Genomic DNA, 25,757 nt, shown 5'->3' with positions numbered 1-25,757 from the left:
GAGATTAATCTTAGTAATATATTTGATTTAACCCAATATATCAAATATATTATCTTTTTTTGCACTAAGTCTTCAAAATCTGGGGTGTATTTTACACTTCCCTAAATCTCTATTTGGACTGGCCACATTTCAAGTACTGGGTTACCACACATGGTTAGTGACCACTGTATTGGACAGTGCATTCTAAAGCATTCTGAAGATATTTTTTAATAGATTTATTAATTATATTCATCTACATATCACCTATGTGTGGCATCTAAACTACAACATAAATGAACGTAACTACTGAAAAGAAACAGACTCACAGACATAGAGAACAGACTTGTGGCTGCCAAGGGAAAGGGGGGTGGGGGAGGGAAGGACTGGGAATTTGGGATTAGCATATGCAAACTATTATATATAGAATGGATAAACAACAAGGTCCTACTGTATAGCACAGGGAACTATATTCAATATCCTGTGATAAACCATAATGGAGAAGAGTATGAAAAGAATGTATATATGTGTGTAACTGAATCACTTTGCTGTACAGCAGAAATTAACACAACATTGTAACTCAACTATACTTCAATAAAATTTAAAAAATTATATTCATCTACAGATTTTAGGAGTCGATTCAACAAATATGTACTGAGTGTTTATTCTGAGCCAGGCTCTGGACCAGATGCTATAAAGTTAAGACACAGCCACTGTCCTTGAAAGAACACACAGTTTAATGAAAAATTAAATGAATTTTCATCAGTCTCTGGACTGGTGTGTGTGTGTGTGTGTGTGTGTGTGTGAGAGAGAGAGACAGAGAGAGACAGAGAGGTTTTGAGTGCCAGTTTTATGCCTGTAACACACAGGGATTTGTGACTGAGAGCTGTCTCAGAGAATCTAATGAATATTTGTTTCTCTAATCCTAGTAATAAGGCTTTGCTGACGCCTTACCATTTTTTCCTGATAAAGGATGAATTCTGAGTCATGGAAATCCTAGAACAAGCCCTCAGTTTCTGAGTAACTGGAACATAAGATATTTTCTGTCAGTTGGGGACATGGCATTTTGATTGCTGAGTAAAGCAGACCATTGAGATGTCAGCAACAGTTTTTTGTTTGTTGCCCTCCTATCCATTAAATTATTCATTATTGGTTAAGTGGAGCCAGCAGGAATTAAGGCGACTCAACTGGATTCATCCAAAAAGTAAGAGGAGTGAGAGAAGTAATACCTGCACCCAATAGTGTATTTTAGATTCTCAGGCTTCTGCTAGGGGTGTTTGGACTGAAGAAAAAAAATTAAGCTTGGAAGCGAAGTTTGGCCTTATGTAAGTCACAAAGTACATCTCATGCTCTGCAGGGAGACCTGAGTATTGCACCATTAATTGTGTGGTTTTGGAAAGTGAACCTCTCTGTCTCAGTTTGCTCATCTCTCAGCTGTAAAGAAATAGTCTCCACCTCACAGTTTGTGGCAAGGGTTAACTCAGAGAGGACATGTAAAATTCATGGCCTCATCATAGCCATCTTGCAGATTTGGGAGAGGACAGAATGAAATAAAGTATTAACGGAAGGCTTTATCCAGCACTATTCACAATAGCCAAGACATGGAAAAAACCTAAATGTCCATCGACAGATGAATGGATAAAGAAGATATGATTGATACACACACACACACACACACACACACACACACACACACACACACACACACACATATATATATCCAATGGAATATGACTCAGCTATAGAAAAGGATGAAATAATGCCATTTGTTACTGCCATTTGCAGTAACATGGATGGACCTAGAGATTATCATACTAAGTGAAGTAAGTCAGAAAGAGAAAGACAAATACCACATGATATCACTGATATGTGGAATGTAAAATATGACACAAATGATCTTATCTACGAAACAGAAACAGACTCACAGACAGAGAACAGACTTGTGGTTGTCAAGGGGGAGGGGTTGGGGGAGGGGTGGATTCGGAGTTGGGGATAGGCAGATGCACACTATTATATATAGAATAGATAAACAACAAGGTTCTACTGTATAGCACAAGGAACTGTATTCAATATCCAGAGATTAAATCATAATGGAAAAGAATATGAAAAAGACTATATATATATATATATGTATATATATATATATATATATATATATATAAACTGAATCACTTTGCTACACATCAGAAACTAACACACATTGTAAATCAACTATACTTCAATAAACTAAATTTTGAAAGAAGGGAGAAGGCTTTATCATTGCTAAAGCCCTTTGCAGAAGTTAGATTTTGCTATAGATTGATTCAATATGTGTTACTGTCTTACAGTTACTCAGTTCTGGGGGTGACCTAGCCTCAGGAATCTCCTAGAATAACAGGAAGTCAACTGCAGTATCAGGTGGAAAGTGACAGAGACCCAAAGGTCGATAATAGACTGTATCTGTCACATAGGTCCTCTTATCTCCCCATCTCATCTCTCCCCTGGAACGCTGCAGTTCCCTTCTAACTGGTCTCCTGGATTTTACATTTGCCCCTCTCTGATTCAGTCTCATCACAGATGCCAGAGAAATGTTTCAAAAAGTAAGTCAGATCCTATCACTCCCCAGCTCCAAACCCTCTATTGGCTTCCCATTGCCCTTAGAATAGAATCCAACCTCCTTCCTGTGGCTGACAAGGAAGCCTACCTTACGCTTCTCTGACCTCGTTACTGTGAACTCATTACTCTCAAACCTCCACCTCATTATTCTTATTCATACCTCAGGGACTTTGCATTTGCAGTACACTCTGCCTGGAACACTTTTCTTGAGTCCTCACATGGCTGGTCCCTTTTGACATTCAGATCTCAGTACACGTGTACAGCATCCTCAGAGAGAACCTAAAATGTATGTTTTCTTCAAATCACTTGTCATTAGATGATACTGTCTTATTTACCTGTTTATTGTTTATCTCCCAGCTCTGCATTCCAGAAGGGAAAGAGAGGCCAAGTTGGCTTGGGCCACCACTGAGTCCCCAGTACTGAGAGCTGCACTGGGCACAAAGTCAAAGGTCTGTAAATATTGGGCCCAGGCTAGATCCTTAGAGCAAGGGCCTCATGAATGTGGGTGGACTTATGGGAGTAGAGCCTTGGGAACTAAATCAGGAAATAAAGCTACTGCCTGTGGGATATAGAGGGAAAGTCTTTAATTAGAGCATCTCAAATCAGAGGAAAAAGGAGGACCACCTCAGTTTTGCGTGATGGGGGAAAGGATGCTGAATACAGTGACCTTTAAAGCAGAGATTCTTTTTTAAAGCAAAGATATTTTATTGGTTTTTAAAAACCCCGTGTTCATAAAAAAATTTCATGATTTGTGAACTGTGAACAAGTTCAAACAACACCTCAGTTGGCAAGGTGGGAAAGGGAGGAAAAGCAGGAGACCTATTTAGAGATGGTTTAAATAACCCAGATGCATTGAAATTGTCCCTACAATCTTAGACTCTGTCTGGCTTGGGGTAGGGGGAAGGGAGCATGTTTCCCAGGGGATATAGTGTAGGTTCCACTGAACCAGATGCTGGGATTACCATCTGGATACTTTGGACTCAATATGCCAATGAACCTGGAGGTGCAGGAGTTACCATACTGGCAGGGCAATGCCCCTGATTACAGTGAGGGGCCAGGGTTGCTGTTACACACAACAGAGTCAGAAAGAGTATGTCTGGAGCCCAGGGGATTCACTTGGGACACCTCTGGATGCCTCTATACCCAGCGACAACAGAAAACAAGCAATTGCAACAACTACAACCTGACAAGGGCCAGGTAACTAAAGGCTCAGACTCTGCAGAAATGAAAGTCTGGATCACTCCACTGGAAAGCAATCAGGCCAACTGAAGTATTAGCTAAGAGTGACAAAATCTAGACTGAACAGTGGAGGAGGGAGATGATGTGATTATCACTTACAGCCTTGGGACCAGCTTCAGCTGCGGAGAACTGCAGCTTGTCTCACTAACTCATTTTCCCTAAGTCTTAAGAGAGATTGTGGCTGGTTACTGCCTTAAAGGGAATTTTATGAATGACTGGACTTGTACCACCCCTTTTGGAAAGAGTGAGGGCATTTTGTTCCCACAGTAGAGGAGAACCCATATTGTCGTATGAGACCAGGCATAATGAGAGGGAATGAACAGCACGGAGGAGTCCAAGGGGTGTGCTGTATCAGATGCCTCTTATGTTTTCACTTCAGATCTTTGCAGTCTCACCTGTCTCCAAGGCCCTTGGCCACTTGTTTCACCTTGGCCACTTCTGTGGTGACCAACTCTACACGGATTCTGTCTAGTCACCACCATGGTGACCCATTTACACAGACACAACCTGACAGCACTTCACCTCACCTGTGCACCACCAGCCTCCCGCCTCCCCCCCTACAGCTTGCCTGTTGCTACTGGAGCACAAGACACTGCGGATCAGCACGGTGCCCACACGTGCACTACCCAGAAGTGTGGGGGAATTCATGTGCCATGGGGCAAAACCCTGACCAGTGACAGACGGGAATCCACCACATGAAAATTTCTCATTTCCTGCCCCGTGTTGAGCTGTCTTGAGATGCGGTCATTTATATGGTCTCTCTGAGGCAAACCCATGGGATGGAGCAATGTACTTCCTACCCTGTACTTGTCCCTATTCCTTGCCTCCCTGCTTCATTCTCTCATGCCTGATACCTTGGAATTGTACTCCCCAGTAAAGTATAAACATGTAAGCTTTTGATTCAAGCTATGTTTTTTATGGGACCTAGCCTATGAAACTGTGTATCAAATTAGTGGCTCAACCACGGAGAAAATAATAAGAAAATAATAATTTCAAGTGAATTTAAAACACAGTAATTTGCCTACAAATTCCTGATAGGCTATGTCCTAAAAACAGAAAGAAATCTTAAATGATATGTAGTAATCATAGGTCAATAATAATATTGATGTTGTTATTTAAAAACTACACAGACATAGAAAACAAATTTATGGTTACCAAAGGGGAAAGGAAGGGGAGGGATAAATTAGGAGATTGGGATTAAGAGTTACATGCTACTATATATAAAATAGATAGACACACATATGTATAACTGAATCACTTTGCTGTACACCAGAAACTAATACAACATTGTAAACAACTATACTTCAATAAAAGATAAATAAAAGAAAAACTATATATTCATGTAGATAGAGCAAAAAAGAGTGATTATGTTATGATTAGAACCAAAATTTTTGGTGAAAGAGAAATATACATATCTAAAATCAAAAGGATTGAGTAAAAACATTGTAATCTTAAACTTGAATTAGAAATATTAGTAAGAACACAATGTATTTTTCTCTTTCAAACAGAAAATGTGTTGTCTAGTTCTGTTGACTGAAGAGGTCTATAAGAAATAACTACTGAGGAGCCCAGACAGTGGTTTCTAAATATCATTTGCCACTAACAGGTCATAGAACTCTTTGAAGAAATGACTAATTCCAGTCTGGGGGCAGGAAATGTACAGGATGAGCCAGGAACGTGTACCAGAGAACAAAGAAACTGTCAAACTGTTACAAGGGACCAAAGATGGGAAAATTTAAGCATCAAAAAGTATAATGACTATCTCTCCTCCACTGAATTGCCTTTGCAACTTTGTCAGTAATCAGTTGTCTATGTATGTGCATGTCTTTTTCCAGACTATTTTCTTCCATTGATCTATTTGTTTGTCTTGATACCGATACCACACTGTCTTGATTACTGTAACTGTATAATAAATTTTGAAATCTGGTAATGATAGTCTTCCAACTTTTTCTTTGCTAAAGTTGTTTTGCCCATTTTGGGTCCTGCTGGGATTTTGTGATTGCATTGACTCTATAGATTAATATGAGAAGAATTTACATCTTACTATTGAGTCTTCTAATCAATGAACAAAGAATATCTCTCCATTTATTTAGATCTTAACTTCTCTCAGCAATATTTTGTAGTTTTTAGTGTACGAGTCTTTCATTTTATTTGTTAGATTTATCTCTAAATATTTAATATTTTTGATGCTATTGTAAATGGCATTTAAAAATGTCAATTTCCTCTTGGTCACTGCTTGTGTATAAAAATACAATTCATCTTGTGTGTTCATCTTGTATTCTGTAAACTTGCTGAACACATATTAGTTCTAGTAGCTTTTTTGTAGAATCTATTTTTCTACTTAATCATATTGTCTATATATGTGTATAAAAGTACTTTTATTTCTTCCTTTTAAATCTAGAACCTCCAGTACAATGTTGAAAAGAAGTGCTAGAAGTGGACAACCTTGTGTGATCTCTGATCATAGAGGAGAAGAGTTCAGTCTTTCACCATTAAGTTTAATGTTAACGGAAGGTTTTCCATAGCTGTCCTTTATCAGGTTGAGGAAGTTTCCTTCAATTCTTAGTTTGCTGAGAGTTTTAATTAGGAAGATGTTGGATTTAGTCAAAGGCTTTTTCTGCATTGAAGTGATCATATGGTTTTTCTCTCTTGGTTTTTTTAATGTGGTCAATTACATTCACTGACTCTTTAAAAGTGTGGTAAAAAGTATATAACATAAAATTTACCACTTTAATCATTTTATAGTGTACAATTCAGTCTTCTTATAGCTGAATAGTATTCCATTGTATGGGTGTACCACATTTTGTTTATACACTTGTCAGTTGATGAACATTTGGGTTGTTTCCACATTTTTGCTATTGTTAATAATGCTGTTGTGAACATTTGTAAGCAACTTTTGGCTTGAATACCTGTTTTTGATTCTTTTGGATATATACTTAGGAGTAGAATTTCTGGGTCATGTGGTAATTCTATGTTTAACCTTCTGAAGAACCACCAAACTGTTTGCCACAAAGGCTGCCTCATTTTACGTTCCACCTGCAATGTATGAGGGTTCCAATTATGCAACATCCTGGCCAATACATTTTCCTTTTTTAAAAAAGTTACAGCCATTCTAGCAGGTATAAAGTGGCATCTCATGTGGTTTCAGTTTGCATTTCCCTAGTGACTAATGGTGTTGAGCATCTTTTCATGTGATTGCTGGCTATTTGTATGTCTTCTTTGGAGAAATGTCCATTCGTGTCCTTTGCATATTTTTTTAAATTGGGTTGTTTGTCTTTTGGTTGTTGAATTATATGAGTTTATTATATATTCTGGATATTAGATCCTTACCAGATGTGTGATTTGCAGGTATTTATTCCCATTCTGTAGGTTGTATTTTTCCCTTTCTTGATAGTGTCCTTTGATGCACAAAAGTTTTTAATTTTGATGAAGTCAAGTTCATCTATTTTTTTCTTTTGCTGCTTGTGCTTTGGGGTCATCTCTAAGAATCTATTGCCAAATACCAAGTCATGAAGATTTATGCTTAGGTTTGAGAGTTTCACAGTTTTAAGTCTTACATTTACATCTTTGATCCATTTTGAGTTGATTTTTTATATGTTATGAGGCAAGTGTCCAACTTCATTCTTTTGCATGTGGGTATCTAGTTGTCCCAGCACCATTTGCTGAAGAAGTTATTCTTCTCTTATTGAATAGTCTTGGCACCCTTTTCAAAAACATTTCACGATAGGTATATGGGTTTATTCCTGAACTCTCAATACTCTTCTACTGATTTATCTTTATGCCAGTACCTCACTCTTGATTACTGTAGCTGTATAGTAAGTTATAAAAGTGGGAAGTGTGAGTCCTTCAACTTTGTTTTTCTTTTTCAAGATTGTTTTGGCTATTCATGGTTCCTTGAGATTCCATATGAATTTTAAAATCAACCTTACCATTTCTGCAAAAATGGTCATTGGGATTTTGATAGCAGTTACACTGAACCTGTAGACCACTTGGGGCTGTATTGCCATCTTGACTATGTTAAGTCTTTCAATCCATGAACACTGCACGTCTTTCCATTTGTGTAGGTCTTCCTTAATTTCTTTTAGCAATATTTTGTAGTTCTCAGTGTACAAGGCTTGCACTTCTTTTGTTAAATTTTTTCCTAAGCATTTTATGCTTTTGATGCTATTGTAAATGAAATTGTTTTCTTAATTGCATTTTTGGATTGTTCATTGCCAGTGTATGGCAATATAACTTTTTTTAAAATAATTATTTTATTAAGGGCTTTCCTGGTGGCGCAGTGGTTAAGAGTCTGCCTGCCAGTGCAGGGGACACATGTTCGAGCCCTGGTCCACGAAGATCCCATATGCCGTGGAGCAACTAAACCCATGCACCACAACTACTGAGCCTGAGCTCTAGAGCCCTCAAGCCACAACTACTGAGGCGGCGTGCCACAACTACTGAAGCCTGCGCACCTAGAGCCCATGCTCTGCAACAGGAGAAGCCCTCACTCACCCCTACTAGAGAAAGCCCACGTGCAGCAACGAAGGCCCAATGCAGCAAAAATAAATAAATAAATAAAATAAAACATATAAAACATTTAAAAAATTACTTTATTGAAGTATAGTTGATTTACAACACAACTATTCTTTGTCTGTTAATCTTTTTTATTAATAAATTTATTTATTTATTTATTTTTGGCGCGTTGGGCCTTCGTTGCTGCGCATGGGCTTTCTCTAGTTGTGGCGAGCGGGGGCTGCTCTTCGTTGGGGTGTGCGGGCTTCTCATTGCGGTGGCTTCTCTTGTTGCGGAGCACGGGCTCTACGCGTGTGGGCTCAGTAGTTGTAGCTTGTGGGCTCTAGAGCACAGGCTCAGTAGTTGTGGCACATGAGCTTAGTTGTTCCACGGCACCTGGGATCCTCCTGGACCAGGGCTCAAACCCATGTCCCCTGCATTGGCAGGCGGGTTCTTAACCACTGCACCACCAGGGAAGTCCCTGTCTGTTGATCTTGAACCCTAAAACTTTGCTAAATTCATTTATTAGTTCTAATAATTTTTGATGTGTAGTCTTAAGGATTTTCAATATATAAAATAATTTCATCTGTAGATAGAGAACATTTTACTTCTTCTGTTCCAATTTGGATGCCTTTTATTTCTTTTTCTTGCCTAATTGTTCTGGTTAGAACGTCCAGTACAATGTTGAATAGAAGTGTCAAAAGTGAGCTTTCTTGTATAGGAAGGTTTTTAACTAAAAATTCTGTTTCTTTAACAGATATATTGGTATTCAAGTAGTTTGTGCCTTTCAAGGAAAATTCATCATAGTCTTAGATGTAAAACACAAAACTATAAAACTTCTGGAGGAGAACATTAGACAAAAATCTTTGCGACCTGGGGTTAGGCAAAGATTTCTTAGATATAATACAAAAGTATGATCCATAAAAGAACTGATAAATTATAATTCATCAAAATGTAAAACTTCTGCTCTTCAAAAGTCTCTGTTTAGAAAATAAAAAGACAGACTGGAAGAACATATTTGCATATTACATCTGATGAGAGACTTTAGTCAGAAAATATAAAGTACTGCCAAAACTCAATAGTAGGGACTTCCCTGGTGGACCAGGGGAAAAGAATCCATCTTCCAGTGCAGGGGATGCAGGTTTGATCCCTGGTCGGGGAACTAAGATCCCACATGCCGAGGGGCAACTAAGCCCCCAAGCCACAAGTGCTAAGCTCTCGTGCCTCAGCGAGAGAGCCCGTGTGCTGCAAACTACAGAGCCCACACACTCTGGAGCCACACACCACAATCAGAGAGAGAAAAAAACCTGCGTGCCACAGCTAGAGAGGAGCCTGTGCGCCGCAACGGAGAACCTGCACGCCGCAACTATGACCCGACGCAGCCAAGAAAGAAAGAAAGAAACAAACAAACAAACAAACAAACAAAGGAAGGAAGAAAGAAAGAAAAACTCAATCGTAAAAAAACCAAACAGTCCAGTTTAAATACTAGGTAAAAGCTTTAAATAAAATATAATAATATTATACTAACTTTAGTTAATGATATATCAATATTGTTTCATTAACTGTGACAAATATACCGTATTAATGTAAAATGTTAATGGGGGAAAGTGGTATGGGATGTATGGAAACTCTCTGTACTACTTTCACAATTTTCCTGTAATCTAAAACTCTTCTAAAAAATTAAATTTTTAAATGATAAAAATAAAAGTTAAGCCTACTCTTACCCTATGATCCAGCCATTCCACATAGAGGTATTTACCCAAGAAAAAAGAAAACATGTATTCACACAAAGACTTGTACACAAATGTTCATAACAACTTTATTGATAAACTGGTAACAGAAACAGAAACTGGAAACAACCCAAATATCTATCAACAGGTGAGTGGATGAACAAATTTTAGTACTCAGCACAATAAAAAGGAGTGAATTATTGATACATGGAACAGCATAGATGAATCTTTAAAGAATTACACTGAGTAAAAGAAGCCAGACAAAAAAGAATGAGTCTTGTATGATTCCATTTACATAAAACTCAAGACAATATGTAAAACACATCAGCGGGTGTCTGGGGATTGGAGGGAGGCAGGGAAGTAAGGGAGAGAGGAATTACAAAGGGAACAAATACATGTTGCAGGTTATTGGAGATGTTCATTATCTTGATTGCAGTGAGGATTTCCTAGCTGTACACATATGTCAAAATTTCTCAGATTGTAAACTTTAAATATGTGCAGTTTATTACATGTCAATTATACCTAAATAGAGGTACTTAAAAAGTATAATGCTTGGGGGCTTCCCTGGTGGCGCCGTGGTTGGGAATCTGCCTGCCAGTGCAGGGGACACGGGTTCGAGCCCTGGTCTGGGAAGATCCCGCATGCCGCGGAGCAACCAAGCCCGTGAGCCACAATTACTGAGCCTGCGCGTCTGGAGCCTGTGCTCCGCAACAAGAGAGGCCGCGATAGTGAGAGGCCCGCACACCGCGATGAGGAGTGGCCCCCGCTTGCCGCAACTGGAGAAAGCCCTCACACAGAAACGAAGACCCAACACAGCCAATAAATAAATAAATAAATAAATAAAGTGAAATTCTTAAAAAAAAAAAAAAGTATAATGCCTACAATGAATTGAAACACATCAAGAATATATAAAACCAGGAGCTTATTATGATATCAAAAAGAGAACAACCACAAACCCATGCTCGTTAATTGCTTTTGGAGATTGCCAGCACATCAGCTCATTTTTCTGAAAGCTGATAAATTAAGAGAAGCGATCAAGCATTGGTCTTACCTGTCCTCTATGAACTCTACCTGTGGGCAGTCAAACTGATAACAAGAGAAAATTCTTTAAGAACTTCCAGCTAATGCCTCACAGAAGTAATGAATTGGGAGATTGGGATTGACATGTATACACTGATGTATATAAAATGGATGACTAATAAGAACCTGCTTTATAAAAAAATAAATTAAATTAAATTAAAAATAAATTAATTAATTAAAAAAAAAAGAATTTCCAGCTAATGCAGATATAGTGAGAGAAATAGAATCACCACAGTTTCAACCCCAAATAAAGTAACTGATTTAGATAAAAATCACAAAGAGTGCTAAGAGCCTGAGATGAAAAGCTGATCTGAAACTTTATTATCAAATGATCAGGCTGACAACACCTAAACCTGCTGATCAATGTTAATGTTACTAAGAGGCGACTAGACATGATGTGATATATGATGTGATGCAATGGGAATTTCCCAACATCATGTATGAAATATTCTTGCAAAAAATTCATCTGGAATCTGCTCAAGCCTCTAGATCAGGGTTTCTCAACTTGGGCTTTACTGACATTTTGGAGTGGTAATTCTTTTTTGTGAGGGGCTGTTCTGTGCATTGTAAGATGTTTAGCAACATCCCTGGCTGCCACCCACTAGCTGATATTAGCAGCCGGCAAGTTGTGACAATTAAAAAAGGTCTCTAGGGCTTCCCTGGTGGCGCAGTGGTTAAGAATCCGCCTGCCAATGCAGGGGACACGGGTTCGAGCCCTGGTCTGGGAAGATCCCACATGCCGCGGATCAACTAAGCCCGTGAGCCACAACTACTGAGCCTGCGCGTCTGGAGCTTGTGCTCCGCAACGAGAGAGGCCAGGACAGTGAGAGGCCTGCGCACCGCGATGAAGAGTGGCCCCCACTTGCCGCAACTGGAAAAAGCCCTCGCACAGAAATGAAGACCCAGCACGGACAAAAATAAATAAATAAATTAAAAAAAAAAAAAAAAAAAGGTCTCTAAACATTGCCAAATGGTCCCTGGGGGGTGAGATCAACCCTGGTTGAGAACCACCACTCTAGATCTGACTACTAATTTACAGGAAGTAATAAAGGTCCTGAAGAGCAAGTTAAATGCCACCACAGGAATGCAAATGGATAAACCTACACTGAGATAAACTCTACAAAGCAATAGGATTTCTTCAACAACAGCAACAACAAATTGCAAGGAAAAAAGGGTGTGGGGGGAAATGTGTAAATTAAAAAAGATTTAAGAAACATCCTTAAAGCCAGTGAGCTAGGAAGCTCCCCAAAGTTAAATTTCACCACATATGGATGGAGCGAGACCCTAAGAGACCCCAAACTTTAAGGGGAAGTAAGATATGGACCTCTCATACCATAGAGACCAGCTACTTGCCCAGGACAGGGAATTAATGGAGGCTCCTGTGAGGGAGACACTCCAGTTTGCATTACAGAAGGGAAAGAAAGGTTCCTCCAAAATGCTAATTTAGAACTAGGACTCAGGTACAGAACAGATTGGTGGTTGCCAGAGGCAAGGTTGAGGGGTGGATGAAGTGGGTGAAGGGGATCAAAAAGTGCAAACTTCCGGTTATAAAATAAGTAAGTCATAGGGATGTAATGTATAGCAAAGTGACTATGGTTAATAATACTGTATTGCAGACTTGAAAGTTGCTAAAAGAGTAGATCTTAAAAGATCTCATCAGAAGAAAAAAAAGTTTGTAACTATGTAGGGTGACATGTTAACTAGATTTATTGTGGTGATCATTTCACAATATATACAAATATAGAATCATTATGCTGTACACCTGAAACTAATATGATGTTATATGTTATACGTCAATTAAAAAAAAAAAAAAAAGAAAGAACTAGAACTCAGGGTTTGTTTCACTGGTTTTTAACCTGGCGAAAAGGCAAAGGGCAGGACCATCTCCTGAACAAGCCCTGTCAGCCCAGGCCCAGAAAACGCAGAGCTACGTTATGGGCAGTAAAGATGCTGAAAGTCAGGAGAACAAGAAAGGCATTGGGCAGATCTTAGAGAAGAAAATGTCAATTTCATGTTTGGGCATAAAGAAAGCGTCTCAGCACAGCCAGATCCTTTAATTGGATGACCCTGCAGCCTTCAGTGGCCTCCGAGGGCCTGAATTTTCTAGGCAGAGACAGGTATATCAGAGACACAGACATCCCAGGAAAATTGTGAATTCCCAAGATCAACAATAGTGAAGGCATTCTCCTTCCTTCCATGGCCCCCAGGGTCCCTGCCCAATCCAGCACCAGCCAGGATGCACCAAGAATGCCAGGAACCTCAGAATGTCATCTCCATCTTTAGGGGTGTGTATTCATTGTCAACCAGAAAACCCTCCTCCAATGTCTACAGAGAAGAAAATTTTATTCAAAGAAATGTCTCCATTCAGTTTCAGCAACTCCATTAAGTCTCGGAGAAGCACATCCTCTAATGAAGTTTAACTCTGCTTTTCACAAGCAGTGATATTTATCCTTCATAAACACATTTGTGTTTTTTTTTTTTTTAAAAAGATTATGAGGAGATTTCTACTTTTCTCCACTGGCCATGAAGGAGTAACAGGGTTCAAAATTACTCTCCCACAATACACAACTAGAAAACTGGACAAAATATGTAATAGAATTGTTTTTAGACATTGACACAGCACAGAATTATGATCCTTGAGAGAAGAGAAACAAATAAGTAAGCCCTGTGATTTTCCAGGCTTTCTGCCTGAAGGAATTTCTAAACTGCTGAGTATGAAAGGGGAACACAAACAGAGCTCAGTGGTTTCAAAAATCGGAGACAGAGATAGGAGTTTGGGGAGATTGAAGTGGATAGGGTTTACAGGGCAGGGTCCTGGAGAGGAGGGAACGAGGCAGAGCAAGTATTCCTGAAATATGCATAGGAATTGCCCTTGATTCTATGACCAAATAACAATCTACATGTGGTGACATGATTTCATATGTAGAAAACCCTGAAGCTTCCACACACACACAAAACTGTTAGAACTAATATTGGGTGGGCCAGAAGGTTCGTTCGTTTTTTTCCATAAGATGGATCTAGTAGTACTTATTTGTCTTCAACATCATTCAAAACAATTTTATTAGATTGTATGTGACAGCTGTCATATCAGCATGCATTTTAAAAAAGACTTATCAAAATTGTGTAGCCATTTTAATATTGAAGATGGAAGAAAAAAAGCAACATTTTTGGCATATTAGGCTTTATTATTTCAAGAAAGGTAAAAACGCAACTGAAATGCACAAAAAGATTTGTGCAGTGTATGGAGAAGGTGTTTTGACTGATCAAACGTGTCAAAAGTGGTTTGCAAAGTTTCGGGCTGGAGATTTCTTACTGGACAATGCTCCACAGTTGGAGTTGAGGTTGACAGCGATCAAATTGAAACAATAATTGAGAACAATCAACGTTATACCACGCAGGAGATAGCCGAAATACTCAAAATATCCAAATCAAGCGTTGAAAATCATTTGCACCAGCTTGGTTATGTGAATCGCTTTGATATTTGGGTTTCACATAAGTTAAGCAAAAAAAAACCTTCTTGACCATATTTCCATATGCGATTCTGTATTTAAACATAATGAAAATGTTCCGTTTTTAAAACAAATTGTGACGGGCTATGAAAAGTGGATACTGTACAGCAATGTGGAACGGAAGAGATAGTGGGGTAAGTTAAATGAACCACCACCAACCACACCAAAGGCTGGTCTTCATCCAAAGAAGATGATGTTGTGTATGTGGTGGGATTAGAAGGAGTCCTCTATTATGATCTCCTTCCAGAAAACCAAACGATTAATTCCAACAAGTATTGCTCCCAGTTAGACCAGCTGAACGTGGCACTCAATGAAAAACTTCCAGAATTAGTCAACAGAAAATGCATAATCTTCCATCAGGATAACGTAAGACCACATGTTTCTTTGATGACCAGGCAAAAACTATTACAGCTTGGCTGGGATGTTCTGATTCATCCACCATATTCACCAGACATTGCACCTTCGGATTTCCATTTATTTCTGTCTTTACAAAATTCTGTTAATGGAAAAAATTTCAATTCCCTAAAAGGCATCTGGAACAGTTCTTTGCTCAAAAAGATTAAAAGTTTTGGGAAGATGGAATTATGAAGTTGCCTGAAAAATGGCAGAAGGTAGTGGAACAAAAAGGTGAATATGTTGTTCAATACGGTTCTTGGAGAAAATGAAAAATGTGTCTTTTATTTTTACTTAAAAAACCAAAGGCTCATCTTGGCCCACCCAATACATGGATTCAATAAAGCAGCAGGATACAAAGTCAACATACAAAATTAAGTTGCATTCCTTTACACTAACAATGAAAGGTCTGAAAAGGAAATTAAGAAAACAACTCCTTCAATGAATGGTTCTGGGAGAACTGGATATTTACACACAAAAGAATGAAATTGAACCCTTACCTAACACCGCATACAAAAATTAACTGAAAATGGATCTATGACTTAAATGTAAAACCTAAAACAATAAAACTCTTAGAGGAAAACCCAGGACAAAAGCTTCCCAATGTTGGATTTGGCAATGATTTCTTGGATATGACACCAAAGGCCCAGGTAAAAAAAAGAAAAGATAGACAAATTGGACTTCATGGAAAAACTTTAAATTTATGCATCAAAAGACACTATCCACAGAGTAAAAAGACAACCCACAGAAAGGGAGAAAATACTTACAAATCATAAGGAATTAATATCCAGAACACATAAATAAATCCTAAAAGTCAGCAACAAAAAGCAAACAAGCCAACTTAAAAATGGGCAAAGGGGGACTTCCCTGGTGGTCCAGTGGTTAAGAATCTGCCTGCCAATGCAGGGGACACAGGTTTGAGCCCTGGACTGGGAAGATTCCACATGCTGCAGAGCAACTAAGCCCGTGTGCCACAACTACTGAGCCTGTGCTCTAGAGCCCGTGAGCCACAACTACTGAGCACATGTGCCACAGCTACTGAAGCCCATGTGCCTAGAACCCGTGCTCTTCAACAAGAGAAGCCACCACAATGAGAAGCCTGCGCACCAAAACGAAGAGTAGCTCCCACTCGCCACAACTAGAGAAAACCCGTGAGCAGCAATGAAGACCCAATGCAGCCAAAAATAAGTATATAAATTAATTAATTTAAAAAAAAGGGACAAAAGACATCAACAGACATTTCTCCAGTGAAGATATACAAATGACTAGTAAGCACATGAAGAGATACTCAACATCACTAACCATCAGGGGAATGCAAATCAAAACCATATTGAGAAACCACTTCACACCCATTAAGATGGTTGCTGTCAAAACAAAATAAAGCAGAAAATAGCAAGTATTGTCAAGGATATGGAGAAATTGGAACCCTTGCGCACTGTTGGTGAGAATGTAAAATGGTACAGCCACTATGGAAAACAGTATGGCAGTTCCTCAAAAAATTAAAAATAGAATTACAATATGATATAGCAATTCCACTTGAAATTGAAAGCAGGGTCTTGAAGAGATATTTTCACATCCATGTTAACAGTAGCACTATTCCCAATAGCTAAAATGTGAAAACAACCCAAATGTTCATCAACAGATGAATGGATAAACAAATTGTGGTATACACATACAATGGAACATTATTCAGCTTTAAAAAGGAAGGAAATTGTGACATATGCTACAACATGGATGAAACTTGAGGACATTATGTTAAGGGAAATAAGCTAGTTATACAAAGATAAATACTTCATGATTCCACTTATAAGAAATACTTAGTCAAAATCAGAGACAGACGGTAGAGTGGTTGCCAAGACCTGCCGGGAGGGGAGAACAGGGAGTTATTCTCCCCCTTGTATGGGTAAAGAGTTTCAGTTTTACAAGATGAAAACAATTCTGGAGATGGATGGTGGTGATGGTTTGCACAACAATATGAATGTACTTAATGCTCTAGACCACATACTTAAAAATGGTTAAGACAGTAAATTTTATGGTATGTGTACTTCACACAATAAAAAAATTAGACAAATTGACAGGAAAAAAGACAATTGGCAGTTTAAAGCAAAGAATCATTGATATATTGTGTGGTTTAAACCGTACATAGAAATAAGTGTAGAATAAAAATTGCACAAAAAATGAGAGGGAAGAAATGGAGGTATAATGTTTTAAAGTTTTTATACATGAAATGATATTACATTATTTGAAAATAAACTCTGATAAGTTAAGGATGAGTATCATAAAACCTAGAGCAACTACAAACAAACGAGCAAACAACAACAAAAAACATACACAAAGAGGCATAATTAGTAAGCCAATAATGGAGGTAAAATTGAATCCTAAAAAATATTCAGGCAATAAAAAGGAAACAAAGAACAAAGAGGAGGAGGGAGGAGAGAAAACCAATAGCAAGATCTAAACCCAGTCAGATTAATAATTATATTAAATGTAAATGTCTAAACACTGCAATTAAAAAGCAGAGAATATCAAACTGGATTTAAAAGCTAGACTCAACTATATGCTTTCAATAAGAATCTCACTTTAAATGTAAAGACACAGGTAGGTTAATAGGAAAGGATGAGAAAAGATATACCATGCAAACACTAATCATAAGAAAGCTGAAATGCCTATATTAAGATCAGACAAAATAGATTTCACAACAAGGAGCATTATCAAGGATAAAAAGGATCATATCATCATGTAAAAGGCTTAAATTCATCAGGAGACCTTACAATCCAAAATATGTATACACCTAATAATAATAAAGCCTCAAAATGGTGAGAAGCAAAAACTGATAGAACTAAAAGGAGGAAAAGACAAATCCACAACTATAGTTGGAGATTTGAACACTCCTCTCTCAGTATTTGATTGAACAAGTATAAAGTAAATCAGTAAGGATATAAAAGACAAACAACACTACCCACCAACTTGACTTAATTGACGTAAAATACTCCACCCTGAAACTGTAGAATACATATTTTTTCAAGAGCACATGATAGACTGTATGTGTCATAAAACAAACCTCATAAGATTTCAGATTTTTTTTTAAATTTTTATTTATTTATTTATTTATTTTTGGCTGTGTTGGGTCTTCATTTCTGTGCGAGGGCTTTCTCTAGTTGCGGCGAGCTGGGACCACTCTTCATCACGGTGTGCAGGCCTCTCACTGTCACGGCCTCTCTCGTTGTGGAGCACAAGCTCCAGACGCGCAGGCTCAGTAGTTGTGGCTCACGGGCCCAGTTGCTCCGCGGCATGTGGGCTCTTCCCAGACTAGGGCTCGAACCTGTGTGCCCTGCATTGGCAGGCAAATTCTCAACCACTGCGCCACCAGGGAAGCCCAAGATTTCAGATTATTGAAATCATATAGAATATATTCCCCGTAAAACCCTCCAAATATTTGCAAATTAAATAGCACACTTCTAAATGACTGAGAAGTCAATAAAAAAAATCATGAGGGAAATTAGAAAATATTTGAATTAAATTAAAATTAAAAACAATATATCAAAATTTGTAAGATGAGGCTAAAGCAGTGCTTAGAAGGAAATTTATAGCATTAAATATTTATATTAGAAAGTAAGAAAGGTTTGGGGAATTCCCTGGCAGTCCAGTGCAGTGGTTAGGACTTCATGCTTCCACTGCAGGGGGCATGGGTTCAGTCGCTGGTCCAGGAACTAAGATCCCGCAAGCTGCTCAGCCCGGCCAAAAAAAAAAAAAAAAAAGTAAGAAAGGTTTAGGGCTTCCCTGGTGGCGCAGTGGTTGAGAGTCTGCCTGCCAATGCAGGGGACACGGGTTCGAGCCCTGGTCTGGGAAGATCCCACATGCCGTGGAGCAACTGGTCCCATGAGCCATAATTACTGAGCCTGCGTGTCTGGAGCCTGTGCTCCGCAACAAGAGAGGCCGCAATAGTGAGAGGCCCGCGCACCGCGATGAAGAGTGGCCCCCGCTTGCCACAACTAGAGAAAGCCCTCGCACAGAAACGAAGACCCAACACAGCCATAAATAAATAAATTTAAAAAAAAAAAGGTTTAAAATGAGTACACTAAGCTTCTCCAAGTAGGTGGAAGAAGAAGCCCAAATTCAAACTCAAAGCGTAAGAAATTGAGTGATAAAAACAAAATAACAAAATGTTAGCAAATTGAATCCAACAATATACAAAAATGATACTGCATCATGACCAAGTGAAATTTATTCCAGGAATTCAAGGTTGGCTTAACATTAAAAAATAAACTATTCTTTAGTTAACTTCTCAGTAGTTGCAGAAAAGGCACTTGACAAAATTCAATACCCATTCATGATAAAATCTCTCAACATACTAGGTGGAAAGGAACTTCCTTATCTTGAGGAAGGGCATGTATGAAAAACAGCTAGCATCATATTGATGATGGACGACTCAAGATTTTTCCCTAAAATTAAGTCCAGGACAAGGATATCCACTCTTACCACTGCTATTCAGCATGGTACTGGAGGTCCTAGCCACCACAATAACGCAAGAAAAAAGGCATGCACATTAGAAACAGAAAATAAAATTATCTATATTTGCAGATGGTATGATAGTTATGGCAGATTGTATTTTCCAAAGATGGTTTCACAAATATCTCCCATCCCATATGCTCTTCTTATAATGCGACTTGGACACTTTCCCAGTTAAGAGGTGGCCTCTATGTCTCCTTCTCTTGAAATTGGATGGTCTTTTGTGACTCTCATGACCAATAGAGTATTGTGAAAGTGATGCTTTGAAACTTTGAAGGCTATAGGATACATAAGGTGATATAGCTTCTGCCTTGCTCACAATAGTACTTGTTCTTGAAGCCTTCAGCCACCGTGTAAACAGTCTGATTGTCCTGAGGATGTTATGCAGTAAAGACAGCTCAAATAGCCCACACAGTAAGATCATACAGAAAGGCTATGAGACTGTCTGACTAGAGAGAGATGTCCATCTTAGCCTCCCTGGTTTTAGCCCCCATGCTCTTTCAGCTCTGGCTACCATCTGAAACTCTGAGCCAAAATTCCCTACCTGAGCACTTTCCAAATTCCCAAACCAAAGAAAATGTGAGAGATAATAAAATGTTTGTTGCCATATCCAACTAAGGTTTGGGGTAAATTGTTTTCTAGCAAAACCTAGAAAATCATGTACATAGAAAATCTTAAGAAATCTGTTTTTTAAAGTTATTAGAGGGGACTTCCCTGGTGGTCCAGTGGTAAAGAATCCTCCTTCCAATTCAGGGGACGTGAGTTCGATTTCTGGTTGGGGGACTAAGATCCCATATGCCTCTACAGAGCCTACGTGCTCTGGAGCCCGCATGCCACAACTAGAGAGAAGCCCACATGCTGCAACAAAGAGCCTGCGCACCGCAACAAAAGATCCCACATGCCTCAACAAAGATTTTGCGTGCTGCAACTAAGACCTGACGCAGCCAAAAAAATATAAATAAATAAATTTAAAGCTATTAGAATGCATGAGCTTAGCAAAACCATAGGATACAGGGTCAATATATTTAAAAAATCTAACAACACAAGGAACAAAATTGTAACTATGTGAGGTAATGGATATTAACTAAACTTATTGTGGTAATCATTTTGCAATGAATACATATAGCAAATCACTATGTTCTACACCTTAAACTCTAAAGTGTTATATGTCAATTATATCTCAATAAAACTGAATATATTTAATTTCTATACACTAGCAATAAATAATCAGAAAGTGAAAATTTGAAATATGTCCTTTACAATAGCACCAAAAACCATGAAACACTTAGATGGCCAAGAAATATACTTTGAAAGCTACAAAGCACTGCTGAAAGAAATTGAAGAAAAGATTAGTGGAGTGATATACTATGTTCATTTACCTGAGGACTCAATATTGTCAAAGTGTCCATTTTCCAGAAGTTGATCTGTAGATTTTGTTCCTTTCCAGTCAAAATCACAACAGCTTTTTTGGGTGGAAAATTTTTTTTTTTTTAATTTATTTATGGCTGTGTTAGATCTTCGTTTCTGTGTGAGGGCTTTCTCTAGTTGCGGCAAGTGGGGGCCACTCTTCATCATGGTGCGCGGGCCTCTCACTATCACGGCCTCTCTTGCGGAGCACAGGCTCCAGATGCGCAGGCTCAGTAATTGTGGCTCACGGGCCTAGTTGCTCCGCGGCATGTGGGATCCTCCCAGACCAGGGCTCGAACCCGTGTCCCCTGCATTGGCAGGCAGACTCTCAACCACTGTGCCACCAGGGAAGCCCTTTGGGTGGAAATTTAAAAGCTTATTCTAAAATGTATATGGAGATGCAAAGGATCAAGAAGAAGCAAACAATTTTGAAAAAGAAAAACATAGGTGGAAGAAATACACTATCTGACTACAAAACTTACTTATAGCTATAGTAATCAAGATGTGTAGTATTAGCATAGGGATAGACACAGAGATTAATGGAACAAAGCAGAGAATCAAGAAGTAGACCCACATATATATGGTATGTTTATGTTCAACAAAGAGGCAAAGTACTTCAGTGGGGGAAATTATATAGTCTTTTCAACAAATGAAACTGGAACAGCTAGACATCATATGGAAAAAAATTAACCTCAATCCTTATCTCACACCTTACGTAAAAATTATCTTGGAATGGATCATAGACCTAAGCATAAAAGATAAAACTATAAAACTTCTAGAAGAAAGCAGAAGAAAAACTGCCACCTTGATGTAGGGCAAAGATTTTTAAAAATAGGTCACAAAAAGCATGAACCATAAAAGACATAAAAGAAAAAAATTGATAAACTGGACTTCATAAAAGTTAAAATCTTCTGGTCTCTAAAAGACACAGTTACAAAAATGAAAATGCAATGGGAAAATATTCACAACACATATATCTATTGAAGGACTTGAATTTAGAGTAAACGTAAAGAATTCATAACTCAACAAAAAGAAAACAATCCAATAATAAAATGGACAAAAGATTTGAACAGACACCTCGGAAGAGAAGATACACAAATGGCTAATAAGTGCATTAAAAATGATCAGCATTATTAGCTGTCAGGGAAACACGAATGAAAGCCATAATGAGATACCACTGCACACATACAAAGGCTAAAGTTAAAAAGACCAAGTGTCGGTGGGGATGTGGAGCAACACGAACTCTCACAATTTACTGGTAGGAATGTAAAATGTACAACCACTTTGGAAAACAGTTTAGCTGTTCCTTATAAAGTAAACCTACACTCTCCATACAACCCAGTAACTCCTTCCTAGATGTTTACTCAAGAGAAATGGAAATATGTTCAAAGGCTGTAGCTTTTGCATCATAGCAAAAACTTGGAAACAATTCTAATGCCCATCGATAGGTGAAAAGATACACAATTTATGTTTTATTCGTATTACAGAGTTTTTGTTTTTGTTTTCATTTTTTTTTTTTTGGCTGAGTCGGGTCTTAGTTGACGCACGCTGGATCTTCGTAGAGGCATGCGGGATCTTTCGTTTCGGTGCACAGGCTCTTCTTTGGGGGGTGCGGGCTTCTCTCTAGTTGGGGCGTGCTGTTTTGTTTTGTTTTTTAAACATCTTTATTGGAGTATAATTGCTTTACAATGGTGTGTTAGCTTCTGCTTTACAACAAAGTGAATCAGCTATACATATACATATATCCCCATATCTCCTCCCTCTTGCGTCTCCCTCCCATCCTCCCTATCCCACCCCTCTAGGTGGTCACTGTTCTTTTTTTTTTTTTTAATTTTATTTCTTTATTTTTATTTTTGGCTGTGTTGGGTCTTCGTTTCTGTGCGAGGGCTTTCTCTAGTTGCAGCAAGTGGGGGCCACTCTTCATCGCGGTGCGCGGGCCTCTCACTATCGCGGTTTCTCTCGTTGCTGAGCAGGGGCTCCAGACGCACAGGCTCAGTAATTGTGGCTCACGGGCCCAGCCGCTCCGCGGCATGTGGGATCTTCCCAGACCAGGGCTCGAACCCGCGTCTCCTGCATTGGCAGGCAGACTCTCAACCACTGCGCCACCAGGGAAGCCCGGTCACTGTTTATTTTTCTTTTTCTCTCTCTCTCAAGTTGTCGCGTGTGGGCTCTGTAGTTTGCAGCATGTGGGCTCTCTAGCTGAGGCGTGCGAGCTCAGTAGTTGTGGCACGTGGGCTTAGTTGCCTCGCGGCATGTGGGATCTTAGTTGCCCGACCAGGGGTGGAACCCGCGTCCCCTGAATTGGAAGGTGGTTTCCTTGCCGCTGGACAACGAGTGAAGTCCCTCCTATTACAGAGTTCTACAGTGCAGTAAAACATTGATATGTGAAACAACATGGGTGAACAACAAAAAGTAATCTGTAGTAACAGAAAGCAGTGTTTGCTTGGGGCTGGAGGTTGCAGGCAGTAGGGGGAGTTGACTGAGAAGTAGCATAAGAGAACTTTTTAGGGTAATGGATATGTTTCATATCTTGAGTGTGCTGATAGTTATACAGGTATACACATTTATCAGAACTCATGGAATTGTACACTTAAAATGGACACACTTTATTGATTATAAATTTTACCTTATAAAACTGATTTTTCAAAAAGATTTAAGAGACTTAAGTAAATGTAATATGGAGACATTGTTTAGATCCTGATTCTAACAAACCAACTGCAAAAAAATAAGACAGTTATGAAAATTTGAATACTTACTGAATATTTGCTGATATTAACATTCTTAAATTTTATCTATTATAATTATATTAAGAGGGGGTAAGAAATCCTTCTGTTTTTTATTAATTTTATTTATTTATTTATTTACTTATGGCTGTGTTGGGTCTTCGTTTCTGTGCGAGGGCTTTCTCCAGTTGCGGCAAGCAGGGGCCACTCTTCATCGTGGTGCGCGGGTCTCTCACTATCACGGCCTCTCTTGTTGTGGAGCACAGGCTCCAGACGCGCAGGCTCAGTAATTGTGGCTCACGGGCCTAGTTGCTCCATGGCATGTGGGATCTTCCCGAACCAGGGCTCGAACCCGTGTCCCCTGCATTGGCAGGCAGATTCTTAACTGCTGCGCCACCAGGGAAGCCCAATCCTTCTGTTTTAAGGATGTATTTATAGATGAATTGATATAGCATGTGGGATTTGCTTTAAAAGAATTAAAGCACGGGGCAGTGGTGGGGATGTAGGTGAAATAAGTTTGGCCAAATATTGATAATTATTGAAGCTGGCTGATGGGCACACTGTGGTTTAGTATATTATTGTAATTATAATTTTATTATTATATTATAAATTATTATATTATATATTATTATATTAATTTTATCTCTACATTTGTATATGATTGAAATTGTCCATAATAAAAACATTTTTTAAGGAACTTAGGAGTTATATCACCCAAATGCAATGCTTTAACCTTGTCTGGATCCTAAGTGAGCAAACCTACAATAGAAAGATATTTATGGCACAATTGGGGAAATCTGAATATGGACTAGATAATGGATGACGCTGCGGAATTTGGAGGAGAAACTTTTTTTGATGTTATAATAATTTTGTGGTTATGTAAAGAAGAAGATGAAGATAAGGACTAAGGAGGAGGAAGAGGAGAAGCCGCAGCCATAACAAGGATCACACCTGGCACTTGATCTTGGTTTCTTCATTTTCCTCTCCAGAAGTTCTCATAGAAATTGTTTATTCTTTCCCCTGTCAGCTTTATTGAGATATGAATGACATACAACATTGAGTAAGTTTAAGGTGTACAACCAGTTGACTTGATACATTCATATATTGCAAAATAATTACCACCATAGCTTTAGCCTACACATGTATGACATTAATCATCACCATTTCTTTCTTTTTTTAAGTTGAAGTATAGTTGATTTACAATATTGTGTTAGTTTCAGGGGTACAGCAAAGTGATTCAGTTATATATATATATTTTCAGATTATTTTCCATTAGAGGTGATTAGAAGATACTGAATATTCTTCCCTGTGTTATACAGTAAATCCTTGTTGCTCATCTATTTTATGTATAGTATAATTGTTTGTATCTGTTAATTCCATACTCCTAATTTATTCCCCCCCCCAATTTATCCCTCCCCTCCCCCCTTTTCCCCTTTGGTAACCATAAGTTTGTTTTCTATGTCTGTGTATTTATTTCTGTTTTGTATATAGATTCATTTGTATTGTTGTTAGATTCCACATATATGTGATATCATATAATAATTGTCTTTCTCTGTCTGACTTACTTCACTTAATATGATATTCTCTAGGCCCACCCATGTTGCTGTTGCTGTGCCATATATATATATATATATATGGCACATCTTCTTAAACCAATCATCTGTTGATGGGCACTTGGGTTGTTTCCATGCCTTGGCTATTGTAAATGGTGTTGCTATGAACATTGGGGTTCATGTATCTTTTTGAATTAAGAGTTTTTGTCTTTTCCAGATATATGCCCATGAGTAGGATTGCTGGATCATATGGTAACTCTATTTCTAGCTTTATTAAGGAACCTCCATACTGTTTTCCATAGTGGCTGCACCAATTTACATTCCCACCACAGTGTAGGAGGGTTCCCTTTTCTCCACACCCTCCCTAGCATTTATTCTTTGTAGACTTTTTGATGATAGAGAAATGGCTTATTCTTAAGCCTGGAACACTTTGCTGTGCCAGAAAGTGAGAATGTGCTCAAAGAATGATGTAGACATATCAGAAACACAGGAGCCAGCTTGAAGGGGCTCCCACTGACCCAATCTTGGACAATTTGAGCACTAAAATAA

The 25,757-nt window shown here is 38.6% G+C and overlaps 1 long non-coding RNA gene across 1 annotated transcript; it reads left to right on the top strand.

Moving 5' to 3' along the window:
- Positions 1 to 1,672: 1,672 nt before the first annotated feature.
- LOC309623568 lies at positions 1,673 to 13,602 on the top strand. Its single transcript, XR_014241409.1, has 2 exons — positions 1,673 to 11,758; positions 12,067 to 13,602. It is a non-coding gene; the product is annotated as an uncharacterized lncRNA (long non-coding RNA).
- Positions 13,603 to 25,757: the final 12,155 nt, after the last annotated feature.

Source organism: Balaenoptera borealis (assembly GCF_965194805.1).
Source record: "Balaenoptera borealis genome assembly, chromosome: 2".
NCBI lineage: Eukaryota > Metazoa > Chordata > Mammalia > Artiodactyla > Balaenopteridae > Balaenoptera > Balaenoptera borealis.
This window is presented reverse-complemented; position numbering and strand designations above follow the sequence as displayed.